This window comes from Mytilus californianus, unplaced genomic scaffold (assembly GCF_021869535.1).
Source record: "Mytilus californianus isolate M0D057914Y unplaced genomic scaffold, xbMytCali1.0.p SCAF_3, whole genome shotgun sequence".
Taxonomy (NCBI): domain Eukaryota; kingdom Metazoa; phylum Mollusca; class Bivalvia; order Mytilida; family Mytilidae; genus Mytilus; species Mytilus californianus.
Window position 1 is genome coordinate 47,054,605 of NW_026262679.1, and position 6,793 is coordinate 47,061,397.

Genomic DNA, 6,793 nt, shown 5'->3' on the forward strand with positions numbered 1-6,793 from the left:
CCAGACCCTAATATATGTGGCAAGCCGTTGAGGAATTTATTCCCTTTTTTTAATATTGATTTATATTAGAAAATCATTTTTCATATTAAAAAATGATATGATTTTCTAATATTCTAATCAAAATTCCCTAATGACAGCAGTGCTTATTATAAATTATAAGAACTTAATTTGCAAGATAATTTAAGTCAATATAGCATCATACTTTTTCAACCGCTCGCTCAACAGGGGGAGAAGTGATGATGCCCCTAAACGCACAAATGAGGTTCACTAAAACCAAAGATTTTGACGGAAATGCAACAAACTGGAAAGTGGTCTATTAATGTGATTTCACAGTCTTGCCAATCTCTTTGTATTTATGTCTCTTGTAGAACTAATTAAGTGTTCTGGTGTTCAAAAATTTTTGCTGTTTCTCAATATCTATTATATTAGTATTAAAAAAATGAAAACACTGTAATTTTCATGCGTCTGAAGTTCTTTTCTGGAATAACCTTCTTAAAGAACGCTCAAAGCTAAATATTTGAAAGCCAAAGCTGTATAAGAACCAAAACAGTTGAGCTATTATCACCAAAATGGACCTATTTTGGGTTGATACCACTGCATGTGGACTACCAGCCCCCAAGGGTATCAGTAATCAATACTTGGGTATTGACATGATCATAAGGAATCTGATGTTCAGTAGTTGTCGTTTGTTGATGTGGTTCATAAGTGTGTCTCGTTTCTCGTTTTTTTATATAGATTAGACCGTTGGTTTTCCCGTTTGAACGGTTTTACACTACATGTATTAATTTTTGGGGCCCTTTATAGCTTGCTGTTCGGTGTCAGCCAAGGCTCTGTGTTGAAGACCGTGCTTTGACCTATAATGGTTTACTTTTATAAATTTTGACTTGGATGGAGAGTTGTCTCATTGGCACTCATACCACATTTTCTTATATCTACTAAAAATAAAAGCCAAATCCTTCTAAGGTCATCTTTTGTCTCAGGGAGTTGAAACCTAATAGTTTCTTAATAATTTTATAATTTATAAACGGACAATTTAAGAAAAGTTTGTTATAAATCATGTCAATACCCAAGTATTGATTACTGATACCCTTGGGGGCTGGTAGTCCACATGCAGTGGTATCAACCCAAAATAATAAAGAAAAAATTTCAAACTGGATTGTCCTTTTTTTCTGAAAATTACATAGAGATAAATCTGAACTGTTTACTCTTGCTAGCTGCTTTAATTATTGAAAGTCAAGCCAAAAAGTGCATTTTACCCTAGGCCTATGTTCTTTCTTAAGCATCAGTGGCCAAGTCTTTCTAAACTAGATACTCTAAGAAGCATTCAGATAAAGTCTGGTAAATTTGGCCTTGTAATTTCACAGAATTTTTTTAAGGTTAGGATGGAGGATGTTAAGTGTTGGTATTAAGCTACTTTTCAGCATTTTTTGTGTATTTTGTATGAAAATGAATGTTGTTTTTTTTGTTCAACTGATACACAATACACAATTAATAGGCAATACATAATCTGTTCCTTGAACTGCTTTTTCAAATCAACATGTGACACAAGTCCCACAACATACATGTACACATACTGGCCTCTAAAAACACTGCAAAGGATCTCATTTGTGTAGAGAGCACAATGTAGCACAAAAGTGAATAAAAAAACCACGAAGAACCTAAACAACGTGTTTTTATCCCATATGTATGCAGTGTTCGTCTTTCGAAATATCAACTTGAATCCATTTATACAATTTCTACAAGTTCATAAGTTGTGGCTATCCCTTTTGTCTCGATCAGAAATAAAATAGTCATAAACTAAACTTAACTGAGTGATTGAAATAAAATCATGTGAAACACTCCTAATTTCAGAAACCTCTTTCCTGTTACTGGCATTTGCCGTCCAGATTTAATCTAGATTTTTAGATCTAATACCAGGTAATTGAGCAGATACACCTGCATGCAGAAAAAAAAAACAGTAAATGAAATACCAAAATTAAAAATGAATGAGTGAATGATTTCAGAGGAGTTGCGATGACAAGAACAGGACTGACTGACGAACGAACAGACAGACGGACGAACGGATGGGTCAAAAACATTATACCCTCCGCAACTTTGTTGCGTGGGGTATAAAAATCAAAATCTAACTTGACCTGTACTTTTATGGTCCATGACATTCTCAAATAAATTTCATTAACGAGACTTATAATTCATATAATATTACTATAACTTCTATAATCCCTTAAATATTTAGGCTTAAACAAAACTAACAATATATTCATGTTCCTGATAACCCAGACAGCTCATCTGGACACCAGATTTTAATGATTTTTACAACAATATCCATGTATACAAATTGTAAGCATATATACATAAAAGATAATCATAAAAATTATAATTGATGAAATGCTTCTATGCTGTATTTCAAGTTAAATACTAAATAATGACAAAATCTCTATCATCAACAATCTCCCTGCCAGGAACAACCATGACAACCAACTAAAACGAGTGAACTTGGTCAAACTTCTTTAAAAACTGAATTTGTAGTGGGAAAATGTTGGAAACCTGAGTCCAAAACCTAATGCTCTAAAGACCGTCTCAGGAAGTATACTTTAGACAGTATAAAAAAATGTATAATTATTAAGAACAAAACAATTGATAAAAATACAAATTATATTAAACTCAGCTAAAAAATAAAAGAAGAATGTGTCTGAGGACACGATGCCCTTGCTCAAGCTTTGCAATTTTAAAAATTGAAAAAGGAGCATAACTCTAGAAAAGTAAGTGACTCACTGCCCAAATTTGCAACTTTCCAACTGATAAAGGGGCATTACTCTTAAAATTTAGTGCAGAAACAAAAATGGGACAAAAGGAACAACAAAAGGACAGGACGACGTATTTTCCCTATGGCAGGGGCATAAAAAAACGAAAAAAGTCGGAAAAGATATATATTTAACAACGGTGAAAACCAAAATATACATTTCATTTTTTCTTTTTTTTTTAAGATTCTCCATCCTTAACTTCTGGAAGTGTTTTGACTAGACACGGACCATTATTAATATATCTAAAAGAGTAGGTCTTCAAATAAAATTGGTCCATTTCAATTCATTTTCAAAGTACCAATTAAATCTAGCCACAGGGGAAAAAAAATAATGAATACATGATTGAATCTGAACTATGAACTCAAAACAAAACTATACATACCAAAAACCAATTCAGTCTCAATATGCATGACAAAAAAATTGTCAAGAATGGACATGAGTAGAGCTACCTGAATATATCCTTTGGTTTTAATGGTAAAAAAAAGAGAGATTTTAAAATTCAAAATAAGTTATCTATAACTTACAATCTTGTTGAAAATGGAGAATCTTTACACTATTTGTTTTTTTGTAAAAAATTATAAACATTTTCTCAAACATACACAAAAATTGTCTGAATTACATTCTTTACTGGTACAGTCACCCAATCATTTTCATGCAGCCACAGTTAAAGTTACCTGAAAAAGAAATATTCATTCTTAAACATATCTGTCAAAACTATGTGAAAATAATTGAAACAATATTTAATGCAAAAGAATAATTACCTGGGCATTACAATAATGATGCATATAACATTTTTTTACCTAGCTTTAAAGTGCCTTGTGGACATAACTTTTAGACTACCAGTCTTTGTTGGCAAAAAAAGATGAAAAACAAGTCGTTGTTTGTTGTCTATCATATTTGTTTTGTTTATTGTTTTATCCTATATCAAGTCATTGGTTTTCTCATATGAATTATTTCACATTTTGTCATGTTGGGGCCTTATATAGCTTACAATACAGAATAGGTTTTGCTCATTGTTGAAGACCATAAAATGGCATTCTATAGTTGCTAACATCCTTGTCATGTGGTTATTGGTTGATTAATATCTCGTTGGCAATCATACTACATTTCTTAATTTCTATATAGTGGGATTAATTTAGATAAAAAAAAAACAGAGATTTCCCTTACTTGTATCTTGATACCCCCTTCCGAATTATACATACACTTATAACATGAATAAACTGTTATCACAGAGATATGTCTCAATTTTTTGTAATTTTGATTATGCAAATGTTGAAATTAAAATGGCAATACTTAACAGTTAGGCTAATATTCAAAGTCAATGAACCATGACTGAGGTACATGGCTAAACCATCTTCATGTAAATGAGATGCGCCAATGCTAATACAACTGCACACCAAATATCATTGACTTATTATAAGTTGTTCCCTTTAAACAAACCTAAACACAATCATTAACTTGTAAACTATGTAAAAGTTTCAAAGTCAATGAACCATGAAGAGCGGGTGGAGCTATATAATCTCCATGGAAACGATACTTATAAATGCCAATAAATTTGCATACCAAATATCATTATCTTAACATTAGCAGTTCATCTTAAACTGATCTTATCACAAACTAAAATATGTAAACTAAGCAAGTTTCAAAGTCAATGGGCCATGACTGAGGGGATGGGGCCAAATATTCTCCATTGAAATGAGATGTGCTAATGCTTATACAACTGAATACCAATTAACATTGGCCTACCACTAATGGTTCCTCTTGAACTGACCTAATCACAAACTAATACATGTTAACTAAGCAAAATTTTCAAAGTCAATAGACCATGACTGAGGGGGCTGAGCCAAATAATCTACATGGAAATGAGATGTGCCAATGCTTATACAACTGCATACCAAATATCATTGACCTACCCAGGGACTTTCTATACTAACGGGACTGGTCACTTATAACGATGTCTATACAAATTATCAGACTGATCTCGGCCGTAGCTGATGTCACGTGACTTTATAGCAAATCATTTCCCATTTACGGAGTGTTCTTCATAACTATATGTTCAAGTTTAACAAAAACTTGTTTTTATGAAATTTTATACATTTTGTCATTGCAAAATGTTGTTTTTCAAAAGATTTCTCGGATCGTTTTTTAAATATTGATCTTTGAACTTTGAGGTATTTATTCGTTGAATTTTCAGTAGCCGCCATCTTGTCTGATACGGTTAACCATTTTACACACGTGGGATGTTCTTTAAAACGATACGTCTAAGTTTAATAATTCATCATTCTTTCAAAATCTTATATTTTTTGTCATCGTAAATGGCTATTAATCAGATTTTATATTAACAACTAATAATAATTATATAATTACAATGAACTGTGAAATATGCAAATAACTACTAGCATCGTATATCATAGATACGAAACTAAGTTTATTGTTGGGTGGTAGCTTTAAACAGGCGGCTTAGTAATCAGTTAAAATCAATAGAGACGAGTCCCGTTAGTATAGAAAGTCCCTGACCTACCACTAATGGTTCCTCATAATCTGACCTAATCACAAACTAATACATGTAAAATAAGCAAAAGTTTCAAAGTCAATAGACCATGACTGAGGGGGCAGGGCCAAATAATCTCCATGGAATTGAGATGTGCCAATGCTAATACAACTGTATACCAAATATGATTGACCTACAACTTGTGGTTCACCACAAACTAGACCTAATCACAAACTAATACATTGTTGACACCGCCGCCGCCGCCGGAAACAGCATACCTAAGTCTCGCTTTTTGACTCTGTCAAGCGAGACAAAAATCTAGTGACATGCTCTAAGTTGAATAGTTCATAAATCTATGTACTAACTCTCTTACCAAAAAAGTCAGCTCCAATGGCCATTCCCAACCTCAATCCTTACGGACAAACTGTGATGTTAACCTGAAATATAAAATGCTTCATCATCAAAAATTGTTCAAACTGATCATTGTTGGTATACTTATATATATTTAATATAAACAATGGTAGTCTATAAATGTGTAATAGATGTTGAGAACATGTGTATAAATTGTGTAATTATAAATCGTCTAAAGCTATCCAGCAACCCAGCAAACTTTTTATGTTATTACATCAGATCCTAAGATTTACTTATATAATGGTAGCTGATAAACGAAAGAGTAGACTTCTGACCAACTCCTAAAAGCCTAAGAGAATTTTCCAAAGAAATTTTATAATACATTTGGTTTTTTTTTTTTCTCTTCAAAACTGGAATAACATTCTGGTACTTACCTTCCTTTTAGATGTATTAGACCCCAAAGTTTTATAATCCAACACCATGAAAATCATGTCACAGAAAGGTTACCTAAAAAGGAATTAAAATGGATACATTATTATATATTTTATAAATCCATTTCTGTCAACATAAACATTTACTAAATATTGTTTTGATTTCTTACTACATGTTCACAACAGTATAACATCAACACCTAAGTTTGTAAAATTAATATATAAAGATGGAAAACTAAAAGGAAGTCAAAGAATAATGATTTGAATATCAACTGCATTAAAATCTGCATATTTTACAGAGTTATCTCCCATTGAATTAACAAATCTTGGAAGCTCTATTCCAATCTCAGGATTTACTCTTGCTATTTTTTTTAGAAAATCTTGTTAATATACTTGGTACAAATTGTTTCTTTAAATATTAAACTGGTAAAATAATTCTCAGTCGGGTAGATGTTTTCACAATTTTTAGTTTTCAGTTTTCTAACTTGGAAAATATGTTCTCACCATTCACAGTTGGCTACTGTGAGAAAAACATTTATAATGTCTAATACAGTTATCTTTTAATTTTTTTTGTTTTAATTATCCTGATAAGAATTCAACTGGCCAATGTACATGTAATGGTGTATAATATCATACCATTAGTATTTGCAAAACTTTCTTAAAATGGTGTTGATACTTTATAAAGGTATTTAAGTTGATTTCTTCTGTTTGTTTTATCC

The 6,793-nt window shown here is 31.7% G+C and overlaps 1 long non-coding RNA gene across 1 annotated transcript; it reads right to left on the bottom strand.

The window, feature by feature from the left end:
- Positions 1 to 2,885: 2,885 nt before the first annotated feature.
- Positions 2,886 to 6,266, bottom strand: LOC127734736 (uncharacterized). The gene is made up of 3 exons (XR_007997731.1): positions 6,078 to 6,266; positions 5,666 to 5,729; positions 2,886 to 3,475 (listed from the first exon to the last, which is right to left on the bottom strand). It is a non-coding gene; the product is annotated as an uncharacterized LOC127734736 (long non-coding RNA).
- Between the last annotated feature and the right edge of the window lie 527 nt (positions 6,267 to 6,793).